This window comes from Protopterus annectens, chromosome 1.part2 (assembly GCF_019279795.1).
Source record: "Protopterus annectens isolate FY-2018-M chromosome 1.part2, PAN1.0, whole genome shotgun sequence".
In the NCBI taxonomy this organism is placed as follows: Eukaryota; Metazoa; Chordata; order Ceratodontiformes; family Protopteridae; genus Protopterus; species Protopterus annectens.
In genome coordinates this window covers 490,068,620-490,083,305 of record NC_056727.1, presented here as the reverse complement: position 1 = coordinate 490,083,305, position 14,686 = coordinate 490,068,620, and positions in this window count along the sequence as shown.

The window sequence follows — 14,686 nt, the reverse complement described above, 5'->3', positions numbered from 1 at the left end:
CTGGAAAAAGATGATTGGTTGTGCTCAGCTGATCGCCAGGATGCATACTAACATATAAAAATGAACAGACGATTCAGGAAATTATTAAGCTTATGGCTAGAAGCCAGTCATTACCAATTCAGAGCAGTGCCCTTTGGTCTCACCACAGCCCCCAGGGTGTTCACCAAATGTATGGCAGTGGTAGCAGCTCACTAGAGACTGCACAGATTCTGACTGTTTCCTACTCAGATGACTGGCTCCTCTCCGCTCCAACCAGGCATCAACTCATCATGGCAAGAGAAAAAGCAATCCAGATTTGTGTGCAGTTAGGCATAACCATAAGTTTCGAAAAGTCCATCTTCAACCATCTCAAACTATAGAGTTCATATGTGCACTACTCAACACAAGGTCAACAGTAGCTTCTCTTCCCCTATCCAGAGTTCAAACTTTAAAATCACAAGTCGACAAGATACTTTGCAGTACCACAGTCTCCGCTCATCTGGTCCTACAAGTAAGTACTAGGATCGATGATGGCAGCAATACCCCTTGTTCTGCTGGCCAGATTTCACATGATGATTCTTCAGTGGATATTGGCTTTTCAGTGGTTGATACTTCAGTTTCCTCTATCCTCCCCAATATGAATCACCAACTTGTGCAAAAAAGATCTGATATAGTGGACCCAGTCGGAACAGTTGTTACAAGGCTGTCTATTTGCCCCTTCTCAGCCCATGGCCATAGTGACCACTGACGCTTCCCAACTGGGTTGCGGGGGCATTACTTGGGAAAGACAGTCCAAGGCATGTGGTCCTCTGAAGAGGTCAATTTGTATATCAGCATTCTGGAGTTGAGAGCAGTGCTTTTAGTATTGCAAGCCTTTTAGAATGCTCTCCCGTAGGGAACAGTTGAGATATAAACAGACAATATGTCAGTGGTTTGGTATATCAACAGACAAAGGGGAGCCAATTCATATCCCCTGTGTCGAGAAGCACTAAAAGTGTGGCAATGGGCAATCTCTTCAAACTGCTTTTTCTTAGCAACTCGCATTCCAGGAAAGACCAACAAACTAGCAGACAAACCAAGCAGGTGCATTTTGTTACCTTATGAATGGTCCCTCAACCAGAAAGAGGCGGACATAATTTTCCACAAGTGGGGCCAACCTTGCTGAGATCTTTTTGCATCTTCCCTAAGCAACAAGTGCTGCAACTACTTTGCACTCATACCCCCACAGAGGGAGTCACTGAGGGATGCTGTTCTCCATGATTGCCCCCCCCCCCTCACCAGGTTGCTGTATGCTTATCCACCAATCTCTCTGATATGAAAATTCCTTCAGAAAGCTGCCAGGTTGAAGAGCCAAGGTAATTTTCATTGCTCCCTTTTGGCCGTGACAGATTTGGTTCCTCTTCCTGTGGCCTCTTTTGATCCATCAGCCCTGGATTCTGAATCCAGTTCCAGAACTTCTGTCTCACCCAACAGAAATGGTTCATCTGGTTCTTCCAAAGCTCAAGCTGAATGCTTGGTTTCTTCATTTTCAGAAATAGCCAGACAACCTATGCACTCTTTCCCGGTTCGCTGAATTCTCTTATCTTCCCTCGAAACCATCTACATGGAAAACCTATGCGTGCAAATGGAAAAGATTTGTGCATTGAGCATTTCAAAATAATGTGGACCCATTTTCTTAACCGATTCATACTATCCTGGAGTTTTTGTCATTGCTATTTGATCAAGGGGCCAGTTCTTCCACAGTAAAGGTTTAATTAGCAGCGATTTCCAATTTCCATATTGGTCTTGATGGCTCTTCCCATGCTTCACATTAACTTTGTAAGACCTTTCTGTGAGGAACACTTCTTCTGAGACCCCCAGTAAAAGATCCTACTCCAATGTGTAACTTAACTTTGGTACTGCAAGCTTTGGTCCTTCGGCCCTTCGAACTTGCAAGTACTTGTTGTGACAACCCTCCACCTCTGGGGCAGTAATCAAGAAGTCTCAGTCCTCATCACTGGCACTTGTGTAGAACACTCGCTGGGACGATAACAGGTACACACCCAGTATTGCCAGATGCAGCTCTCTACATCAAGTACAATCAAGCACAATTTCCCTTAAGAGCAATGGGAAACACAGGCACTCCGGGGATGGTTTATGCCTCTTTCTCCAGATCCCCAATAAGACTCCCCACTGGCACAGCTATAGAGTTGAGATCTCAGCTAAGTGTCCAAGCCAAGACCGCCAACACCCTCTCTGTCCAACCAGTGCTTCCTGTCCCTGCTCAAGTAGCTGACACACATACTCTTCAAGATTTGATTTACACACACACACACACACACACACACACACCTCTGGAAAAGACTAGCAAAGGTTTACTAGCTGTGCCCCCTCCTGCCCAGACTATAAGATAAGTTATCACTGCCACCAGACACTACTGCCAGCTATCTTAAGACCCTTACAAGGGTACCCAATGCACTGAGTGAAATTAATATTAATACAAATGGTAGTTTAACCAAGAGCAAGGCTATTAGGTGTGGCCCACACAGTGTCACCAAATAAATATGCGTATACTCTCAAAACTTAAATATCTCCACAAAGATCAGCCACAATGAAAGGTTTAAATACATTTAATAATAAATAACAAAAGAACAAGACAATACTAAATACTATTGTCAGTGACATCACAGAATATTTAAAGTAAGAGTGAAGGACAGACGCAGACAAATAAAGGAAAACAATATTTAAACTAAGCTTCACTATATTCCTGACTGAATCTAAGAAAATTACTATTCCCTACTTACTTAATAGAGCAAGGCAGATGATGTGGTGAATGGTCCTTCTTGTTGTCAGACCCAAGACAGAACACAGAATGCTCAGTCTCACTAAGAGACTTCTCAGAATAATATCTAAATCATTACCTCTGGGATAGCTTGCAGAATGACATCACTTCTGTTCATCTGACTTCTAGTTCTCATGCAAACCCCCATTGCTGGAAGTTGGCAGGAGGTAGTACCTACCTGTAAAAATACACACACAAGGGCTTTTGCTCAGATCTGTGGCAGGTGCTGGAAGCCATAAAATAATTGCATACCTCCATACTTCCAGAGTAGTAATTAGTTCACCCCAGAGACAATGCAGAAAACTTCCTAGTGCAAACTTTGTGTCTCTGGCTGCATTGAAACCTGTGAGATCACATCTTTATGGCCTAGCCCATAAAGTGATTTAAATTTCAGATATATTTTTAAGTTTGCGGGACTCAGATTAAGCTGCTGTTTTCCTCTGTTAAAATATATACATATAACAGTTACAGTAGTGCATGTACATTTTTGTTCTCTCCAGTTGGGCAGACTGTGGATACATTTCAAACACAAGCACTTAACAAATACCTTTTCAGCAATAATGTCTTTACAGATCAGTTTGATATACATATGGCTTACAGTTCTAATACATTTGCAGCACAAGCATCTCGTATAAATCAGATTGATATTCACAAATGACATATAATTATTTAAAAAATTTGAGCTAGCTGTGCTGGCAGTATCTGCTATCGTCACACGTGCAATCTAAAATTTCTGTCTTGTATGACTTTGTTTTTGGTAGCCATTACCTCTGCCAGATGAATTTCAGAAATTCAGGCTTTGTTGGTGAAACCTCCATACCTAATTTTTTATAAAGATAGAGTTACATTACAAATTAATGCATCCTTTTTGTCCAAAGTTGTATCAGAATCCAACATTAACCAATGTATCAACCTACCAGTTTTCTTCCCAAATTATACAAACAAAGATGAATATTTGTTGCATTCACTAAATGCACATAGGCAATTGCATTTCTACTTCAGAAAAAAGGACTTCAAAAAGTCAGATCAGTTATTTGTTTCCTTTGCGGAAAATAAATTGAGTTTCCCTAGTTAAATGGCTCATTAATTGCATTTCTTTCATTTACAATAAATTGAATTTGCCTTTAACCAAGCAGTTGCATGCTCATTCTACAAGATCGATAGCAGCTTCCTCAGCCTTTCATTCAAGAGCCTCCATGGATCATATTTGTGCAGCAGCAGCAGCTTGGGCTTCACCTCACACTTTCATCTCTCATTACAAGCTAGACTTAGTTTCTAGAAGTAGGGCATCATTTGGGTCAGTGGTGCTCAGGTATATCCTTCCTTGAGGCCACCCTGGTATTATAGTAGTTGGGGACTCTGTCCCATTAGTCGAGGATGGAATGAAAATTGATAACATCAGATAGAGAAGTTATGTACTTACCATACCGTTCCATCTGTGTTGTCCATTTTCATTCCTCCTCAACTCCCCACCCACTAACTCCCATCCAGTGATGTATGAAGAAGGAGTGAATAGAGCCAGTCTTGGAGTCTTTCCCTTGCCTTTGTATGTGTCCAGGTATAGCTTTGTGCTTCCATTATCTGCTATATTTCTGCTTAAATTTTTTTTCTGTATGAGTAAAGTGTTAGTCTTTTGGTATAATCTGAAAACAAGATCTGAGGTAATGGGGTGGTGCGTTCTGGGTAAGGGAGAAGCTCGAGAGTTCAGGGTTGCCATGAGCTTTTACAATGGCCTAGTCAGATCTGAGGGCTTGGATCTGAACCATCAGTCGAGGAGGAAAGAAAATGGACAACACAGATGGAACGTTATGGTAAGTACATAACTTCTTTTTTCATAGTAGAGTACAGTGGAAAACAATAATATAAGTTGGAGAAAATATGTGAGAAAAACTCATTAGTCACATTACTTGTTATATAGGTTATTATATGATAAATGAGACCTGAGACAATTCTAATAAGATATTTAAAAGAAGATATTAGAGATTACATGATTAGAGACAGTAGTGATGGGAAATTAAGTGATGTCTTAGTATGAAAGAGGGTGTTCATATTAGGGTTATAGAAGAAAGTAAGGATAAAAGGAGACTATATACAAGTGCAGGAAGGGTATCTTCAGGTAGCTTAGGTGAGTAAAGAGGTAAGAGAAGGATGTAGAGGAAACTTCTGCAGAGAGAAAGAGAATATGGTAAGGTAGTGGGGAAAAAAAAAGAAAGGAGTGGAGTAGAGGTTGGAGACGGTTGTGAAGTGTGACTTAGGTTGGGGTGGTGAGTGAAGTATAGTGAATAAGTTCAGCCATGGTTGGTAATGAAACATGTCCAGGATTTTATAAGGTATTCTTTTAGGGAGCATTTAAAGGTGGGTAGGTCAGAAATAGTTCTGGTGGTCATAGTTAAGGAGTTCCATTTTTTTGCTATGGAGTAAGAGTATAGGCTTTGTCCAGGGGATTTATTTTGGTTTGTTTATGGTGAGAAGTTGTTTGTCTTCTTATCTGCCAGTTCTTCTAGGGAACTATATGTTGATTAAAAAGTTGAGAATTGGTCAGGCTAATGGTTTGTGTATGATTTTATGTACTGTTATAAGTTAAATCTAGCAGAGGTGGAGGGAGAGTTCCAGACAGCTAAAGGTATACAGAGCTTTACAGTGATTGGTTAAGGAGGTTGTAGCAAACTTGGCAATTTTGCTGTAGCAGCTTTCAGGTTTGTTTATTTAGGGATGATTGTAAATTGGTTAGAATTATGGCTCCGTAGAGTAGGAAGGGCAGAAGGTAGGTATTGGCTGCAGTAATTTTTTGGGTGTGCTCAAAAAATGTTTGTTTCTGAATAGCATGCCTAGTTTTTATGGGTTTTCTTGATATTGCTTTGGACAAGAGATGAAATTTAAGACTATTATCTAGTATGGCTCTTAATAGTTTGGTATGGTGAACTAATTCAATTTCAGTGCCATATTCCGAAAATATTTTGAAAGATGCTTTGCTAGGAGTGTGAGTTTTTGGGGTAAGGAGGATGAGTTTTTTTTTTCTTTTTGCGGGGGGGGGGGGGGTTGAATAAGAGATGGGCTTTTGTAAGCCAGGTTTCAATGGAGATAAAAGGTTCTTGAGTGATTTCTCGGAGGTGAGTTAAGGTATTTGAAGAGCAGGTAAAGGTAGAGTCATCCGCATATTGAATCAGTGTGTCTTCACAGGAAAATGAATGTATGTTATTGATAAAAATATTGAATAGTTGAGGGCTAAGGATGAATCCTTATTGTACTCCTGTGGAAGCGGGAAAGTATGCAGAGATGTACCCTTGCCATTTTACATCTTGTTGCCTGTTAGCAAAGTAACTGGAGAACCATTGAATAGATGGAGATGATAGACACAGTGTGGAAAGCTGATTGATGAGTTTACTGTGAGAGACCATGTCAAAGATTTTGATAGATCTAGAAGTACTGCATATACAAGAATATTAGAGTTGCAAGCTTTATTGACAGTGTCTGTAAATTATAGTAATGCAGTGGAGGTGCTGTGTTCTGGCTGAATTCCATGTTGTGTATTGGTAATTTGTTTATTTTGTAAGAAATAGTGGAGAAGTTGCTGATGTATAGATTTTTCAAGGATTTTAGAGAGGGGAGACAGGATGGCTATGGGACAGAAATTTGTAATGTCAGTGGAATTACCTGTTTTATGTAAAAAGGATAATATGTGCAGTTTTCCATAAGTTAGGGACACAGGATTCTGAAATTGATCTATTATTAAGAATGCTGATTTGGTATGCTATTGCATCTGCAGCTAGACTTGGTATTCCAGTGGAAGGCTGTCAGCTGAGGAGGAGCAAGGTTTTAGTTTATGTAAAAGCTTTTTTATAAGAGTTATAGAAACTGGTTGAAAGGTAAAGTGGGTGGAGATGTGTGTGCATGTGTATTGGAGAGGTTGCAGTTGTGTGTTTTGTGAAGGACATGTGCTAGGGTCTAAGGTGGGGGAAGTTAATTGCAAGGAAGGAGTTGTGTTAGGTGAGTTTGAGGTTAAGTAGCTATGCATTCTATAAAGTATATATTGAAATAGGTAGCTATTTGAAGAGGGGGAATATCTGGGTATGGGCTGGGATCTTTTTTTTTGTACCCGGGTTGATGAGACATGTTATGGAGGACCAGAATTTTTTTTAGGGCTGTTTTGTAGCCGAGTATAATAAGACTTTTTATCCCTATTGTTTATTTACTTAGTTTCATAGCTGCAGATTTTTGTCATTTTTATTCTTTCATCAGTTAATCCATGATTTGCCCCGTCTTTCACAGTGGAGTAAGTACCAGGGAAACCATCTGTAAAACTGCAGTGAGACAGGTGTAAGGCAAGTCCTGATAACTTTAAAGGAAGGAACACAGGTTGCTAGATTATTGTTAAGAAACACCTAAGTCAATATGAACAGGCAGTATTGCAGTGAGTTTGGCTTGAAATGAATATAAGAAAAGTAGGAAGGGCCTGAAACTTATGGTCTGGTTATTATATGGTATTTTAACTCTGTTTTTGGTCAATTTCAGTTGTTATTTAGGGGGCTATAGTTATTAGAAAACACGTTTCTGTTAGAGTACAATAAGAATAGGTTTTTGTTAAAGGAGTTTGGGGGAGTTTACTTATTAAGTAAATAAATGTTGCTGCCTCATTTATTTATACAATAAACACATAAATAAACAGAATAAACAGAAGAAGGGTGCCCCTAGCTGAATGGTGCAATAGGTAACTGTCAGTTTGCCTATGTGTAAGGCCAACTATGCAGATTATCCTAGCCTGGTTTGCTGTAGACAAAAGTAATGTTGAAGTGGTGATAATATTAGATCTGATACTGAGAGATCTCTGAAGTATGTCAGCCATCTGTGCCCCTACTCTACACAATTCCTAGCTTGGTCACTGTCATCCATTTCCTTCTTACTCCCAAAGCCACACATAACTCATTATAGAGAGTGTCAGTAGAGTGTGCCAGGGCTTCGGTTTCCTCATGCTTTTTGATGGTCAGACAGTTTGCATCCTGAGATTGATACTTGCCAGGGAAAAGTGCTCCCACTCATTGCATAAGAAATTCAAACCCATGAAGTGTTCGTGTAGCTCGGCAGACCTGCACCAACAGACACTATTGACAAAGGGAAGACCATAAGATTAGGTAGAACCATAGGCACCAATGTTTTACTCTGTCTACCTGAAAATGAAGATGAGAAAAGTTAGAGGCATCACTAAGATGTTATGAGATAACATCCCTCAAGAGTATACTTATGGAGGCCTGAGTTATCATGCCAGGTCAATGACCAAACACTTAAGAAAGGTATTAAATATGGAAGGCTGACATCTTTCATATCCTTCTGGAAGTTAATCTGTCCCTGGGACAGCCATTTGTCTTCATGCATCACCTGCTCCCTCCTTCAGCTAGTGAGGAGTTGATCTGATTCTTCTGCTTCAGCAGATGAAGAAAGTCCCTTCAGAGTTGCTCCCCAAGCATCTATCTTGGTGGTTCTTTCTAGTGTGTTAATAGTAATGTGTCATTGCTCAGCAACTGGAGCTTACCCCCATCAACCTGCAGCAACCTGCAGTCATGGAGAACCCCCTTTAATCCCCTATTGCTTTGTGGTAGCCTTTTCCCAGACTGGTCAAGGATAGCGCAGACTGAGGTGTGTCCACTTGGTCTGCCATTACCAGTAAGAGCTACAGGACAAGGACAGTGACTAGACATTAAACAAAGAGACAATGAGGAAAGAGTTTACCAAAATGCCTCCTGAACCATACCTCAGATGACCTACCCTGAAAGCTTTCAAGGCAAAGGCCTTGTCAATATCTAAGAGCATAGCACTAGAAAAGTGCATGCTTCAAATGGGGCTTGAACCAAGGCCCTGTGAATCACTGTTTCAACTTATCTACTATTAAACTACTGTGGCACCTAAGAACTAGCCAAGGTACTAGAGCATCATCTGTCCCTCGTACAGACTGACAAATGAAGGCAGAGCAAGTGAAACAAGAGATCCCTTTATCTCTGATGTCATGTTTCTAGACATTGACCAGGCCTTTGTCTCCAAGGCTTCTAGCTGGTATAAGTGGTTTATAAGAGGTTTGGTGGTGGTGGTGGTGGTGGTGGGGGGGGGGGGTTGTTGACACACTCTCTTTGCCTTGGGTACTTTCATGTATTGGATCTGGGGAGTTAATATTCTTTACCACCTTGGCTGAAGTGATATGTTCCAGTTAACATGAATAATTCACTTGAATTTTGGTTCATGGAACATGTTGATGTGCTGTCTCTCTCACCCTCCTTACTTCCCCCTTTGCCTAGTTACTTTCGTGTATTGTGATGGGCACAACACCAGGAAACATAGGCTGATGACAGCAACAGGCCCTGTGTAGGACCTAAATTTCTGATACTGCCTTTGGGAGTTATTTCCCCTGAGCATAGATTCACTATTTCCATCAATCACCTGTCACTTGCTAGACTCCATTCATGTTTGATGAGTGTAGCTGTAATTGCTTTTTATATTTATTTAATTTGGATTTATACATGGGTTAATGGTATAAGCGAACCAGTAATTTTAGACCCTTTTCAGCCAAAAGCCAGCCCAGGAGAGTAGGACTAAACACAGCAGTAAACATGGACAGTTTACAGTAATTAATGAGCCAGAAGATTTTTAGGAGGTAGAAGGAAACTGGACTTATTTGAAGAAATACATACAGACATGGGGAGAACATTCTAACTTCAAAAAGACAATGACCAGAGATCAGGACTGAACCACAGGCACAGGAGCTGTGAAGCAGAGATCTTAACCACTGAGTCACTTGCTTCACCCTGTAGATTTGGGGTAGAGGGGAGTCACCATCACCCTCTTTGTTTTGTGAGGGGAACTCAGAGGATATGAAACAGATAAGGAGTATGAATCCTCCCTTTCCTATAACTCCTTTCTGATGGGATCCATTAAATGTTCTTGATAAAAAGTGCTTGTACTGCACTTTCTTGATCACAAGAATCCATAAATGACAGCTCAGGTAGACACATTTTTGTAATGCGTATAATGGAGATAATCACTTTAGGAGAAGCTGTAATATTAACATTCTTTTTTTCTGGGAGCACTGCACTCTCCATGTTGGGGGGAGGGGCTTCAGTCCATTCCCCCCTACTGTATTATTCTCCCTACAAGATTACCAAACCTTGAAGAAAGAGACATCACTGATATGGAATATAATAGCTTTCACGCTTTTTCTCCAAGGTGCCTCAAGATGAGACTACCAAAAACTTTGAAAGATGTGCATATACACCGTATCAGGCTACAAACAAATGAGATAAGAATTTGTGAGGAAACATCAGCTCAAGTATGTGTGACTCAAGCTCAATAATAACTTTTTCTTCCCCCAAAAAACATCTGAAAGAGTCCTGGGGATAGGGGGAGGAGGAAGAGTTGGTCATTCCACACACACCGTATATTGCTGAAATATATTATTAATGCAGTCTGAAAGCATCAGGGTACCACATCATCTGTTTTCAAGCATGTGGAATTTCCTTACAAATCCTCAGCTGAGTGGAGTGATATCATCATACTGTGGATGACTTCTGGATGATTTCTGCATTTCAGCATTAGTTACAAAGACCATAGCACCTTTATACCGTAGTGCCTCATAAGAGTCTAAGGCATTTAGCAGGGTGTTTTTCTGTTTCTCATAGGGGCTCAGATATTTCAGTTATTTGTCTCGCCTGTCCATGTTCCACTCATCCCATTATTCAGGCACTGAAAAAGTTTCCATCCTTCCTGATATTATTGTCAAGGAAGAGTAGGGAGAAACCCTTACTACAGCTTCTGTACTTGGATTCTATATGGCATAATGTAGTTTTGACTGTGTTGATACCATGGTTACAGCAGTAGCACTTTCAGGCATGTACCTGCAAAGCATGAGATGGATGACAGGGGTATAGCCAGCATATGTTCTTCGTGTTTTACTGTTGCAGTCATCACATTTGGGTTATCCCTGCCAGGGTAGCCCTCAGTCGGCCCGAATACCAGAGACGTAGTATTTCTGCGTCGGTTGCCGTCGCTCCAGGATTGACATCAGGTCATCAGTGGTATAAAATAAGGCAGCCAATGCCATTACATCAGTCTTTATTGCTGAGGAGCCTGAAGCAGAAGCAGTTCGCACGAGTGCCGTTCAGCCGCTACCTGAGTTTTCCATTTCTGAATTGAAGTTGAGGTCTTCTATAACTAAGTACCCCGTTGGGGATCCTTTTTTCTTGCTCTAACCTAAGTCAGAAAAAGTTAACAATTTTCTCACCTGTGGAAAGCAAATACCACACCGAGACTTTCATTCTTATTGCGTCACTTGCTTAGGTCCAGACCACGACATCCCCCGCTGTTGCTTTTTTGCTTTGTTCAGCGCCAGAACTATATGTCGTCGGGCCCTTATTGTAGTTAGATATTTTCGCTTTCAATCCTCAAATTCCGATATGGCTTTGGTAAGCCATCCAACAGCAGATCTTCTGAAAAAAACATAAGTATAAAGACAGAGACAGACTGCACAGGTCCAAAACTGCCGACGATGCTTCCGTTAAGCTAGTCGTCAGCTCTCTGCTCCTCAGTGAAGTCCTTTTGCAGCCCCTGATGCCCATTTCTGTGGATTCGCAGGCCGCTACCAAGACCCTATCAGAGTCCAGTATGCTGCAAGACTCTTCATCGACTAAGGATCCTGTGGATGTCTCTACCTTGGATGGGTCCAGAGCCGCTGAGCAGGCACCGGCTTCTGAGGAAGTACATTGCGCTACCGATTCTCAACACAGACCGACAACTTCTTTCACGTCTACTATTCTTTCGAAAACTACTGAGTTTCTAAGGCCCAGGGTATGAACCACACCCAAAAAAAAAATGACGACCCAAACTCAGGCACCTGCTTCCTTGCCTCAGTCTCAAATGCTTAAAATGGCGGAAGACCTTATAATGATTATCAAGGGAAGCCAGGCTACCCTTCCAAAAGAAAAAGAGATTTGTCCCCAGTAGTTTTATCTGAACAGGAGTCCGATGACTCTGATGCATCTGAATATGAAGATACGCAACCCCTCTCTGCTTAAGAGGATTCTGATACTGAGGAATCCATCCCTTCAGCTTCTCCACCTGAGGACTTTTCCTTTGAGGAAACCCTACACACCTTAAGGGAGCATTTCCAATGGGAATGTCAGGACTACCCTCAGTCAAAAAAGAGACTCGGAATTCTTAGATCTTCCACAGCACAGACCTCTGGTCATTCCTCCTGTCCTGGATGTTGTGGATGATGTTTTTTATGGAATCCAGTTTGACCCCTGACACCCTCCCTCCTACTCCCAGAAAACCTGACAGGTACTAGAGAGTACCTGACTCTCACAAATTTCTTTTCAAAAATCCTACTGCTGACCCCGAGCTTATCTCTCAAGGACCTAAAGGAATTAAAGCAACTTCTGCTAAGAATCCCACCCCCTCAGATAGGTATTCCTGAGCATTAAACAGATGGCGTAAAAAAGTATACACCTCTACTACTCTTGCTGTTAGAGCAGTAAATTGCCAGTTCCATATGCTGAAATATCAGCAACATACCATGGAACTCCTCAAACAAAAAATATCTTCTTTTCCTGCTTGTGCAGAAAATAAAGGGTTACGAGAGTTAATGCATTTTGCAAGTCAAGTAACTATGCACACCTTACAGTGTGGTTTTGACGCCCCAGAAGCATCTTGCAGGGCCGCAGTCACTGATTCTGTCCTCAGAAGGCATGCTTGGCTTAAGGAACAGCCCTTGCCAGACCATGTCAAATCCAAATTATTGATGCACCCTTGCACAAAGACAACTTATTTGGCACCGAGGCAGAAGAGGTATTAAAAAAGATGGAAGATAAAGCCAAATCTATGCAGACAATTACAGACTTCTTGCAGGTCCAGCCACCGAGGTTCAGTAGCCATTGCCCCACCAAGCACTGGTCCTTTTCTGCACCTTCAAGGTCAGCTCAGCCCAGACCCTGGGGAAGCCGGCCCTCCAGACAATAGCCCCAGGGAATGCAGACATCTAAGCAATGGAGTTCCTCCTCTTCAAAACCAGGGAGTGCTAAGCCACCCCCTCATGGTAAGAACTCACAATGACGTTACACTTCCACCCCCTCCCTCTGCCCACCTGCTCTTGCCCCTAGGAGGAAAACTCTCCTTCCATGCAAGCACCTGAGCCACCATTACCATCGACCGCTGGGTCCTCAACATAGTGTCCCTGGGATACAAATTGTACTTCCACACTCTACCAGCCCCAAAAGGGTTCCCAGATCTTCCCCCAAACCAATGGGCAGAGGCCAAAAAGCAAGTCCTTTCACTACTCTCTATGAGGACACTAGAGCATGTTCCTGTAGAACAGATAGGCCAAGGTTTCTACTCCAGACTCTTCCTGGTACCCAGAAAAGAGGGCACATGCCCCACCCCCCATCCTCAATCTATCCATTCTAAACACCTTTCTGGTGATACCAAAATTCAAAATGCTCACCCTACAGCAACTCCTACCTGTGCTCTCCAAGGATGCTTGGTTAGCCACCCTAGACCTAAAAGAGGTCTACCTACACATCCCATTCAGGGAATCATGCAGGAAATACCTACGTTTCAGGGCAGGATCACTGCACTTTCAGTTTTCTGCGCTTCCCTTTGGTTTATCCACTGCTCCCAGAGTTTTCACAAAATGTCTGGCTCCCACCATTGTTTTTGCAGACGAAGAAATATTCAGATTTACCCATACTTAGATGACTGCCTGATTCAGGCAGTCAGGAAAAGCTACTAAAGCACCTGACCTTTGTAAAGGACCTACTGACCTCCGTGGGGTATACCATCAACAAAAAGAAATCCAAACTAGTACCCACACAAAAAATTGTATTCCTGGGAGCAAGCCTGGACACAGCACCCCAGATGGCATTCCTTACACCAGAAAAACAAACCTACCTGACAACCTACTTCTCTCAACTAGCCACCAGACCCTAGTTATCCGCAAGGAAAATCCTGCAAGCTGTGGGGTTCATGGCTTCTTGTATTCTACTCATTCCATATGGCAGACTGCATATGAGGAAACTACAATGGTACCTAAAAAGCCTTTGGTGTCAGCACTCCCAATAACTGGAAACTCTTATATCAATAATACCTTGTTCAAGGAAAGATTTTCTTTGGTAGGCAGCAGCATGCTGCCACAACAAGGGACGTACCTTTTCACAACCCCAAGCCGCCCAGACCCTCACCACAGACGCATCAAACAATGCCTGGGGTGCACACCTGGATGGCAGGTGCATTCAGGGCTAATGGAGCCCAAATCAAATACATCTGCACATTAGCCAAAAAGAGATGTTAGCTGTTCAGCATGCTGTGACAGCCTTCAGATCCCTACTCTCCCCAGGGCCTCTGTCGATCAAAACAGACAACACCACTGTGATGTGGTATATGAACAAGCAGGGAGGGACTCACTTGTACCCTCTGTGCAGGCTCACCATGACCCTTTGGCACACCGCCTCATCCATGCAACTACACCTGTTAGCACAATTCATGCCAGGCTCTCTAAACTCTCTGGCAGACAACTTAAGCAGAAATCTTCTGGACCTACACAAGTGGCAGCTAGACCAAAGAACATTCACCCTTGTAACCCAGAAATGGGGCAACCCGAAGGTCGACCTCTTTGCCTCCCACTCCAACCATCAGCTCAGCAAATTCTGCACCAGGGAACCTCAAAGCGAGGCCTGGAAAGTGGATGCTCTGTCCTTCCAGTGGGTCAACCTCTCAGTCTATGCATTTCCCCCTCTACTGCTCATTTCAAAGGTACTGCTCAAAGTAAGGGAGGAAAAACCGAGCACAATCCTGATTGCCCCAGACTGGCCACACCAGAACTGGTACCCATTGCTGCGCAACCTGTCACCCCTG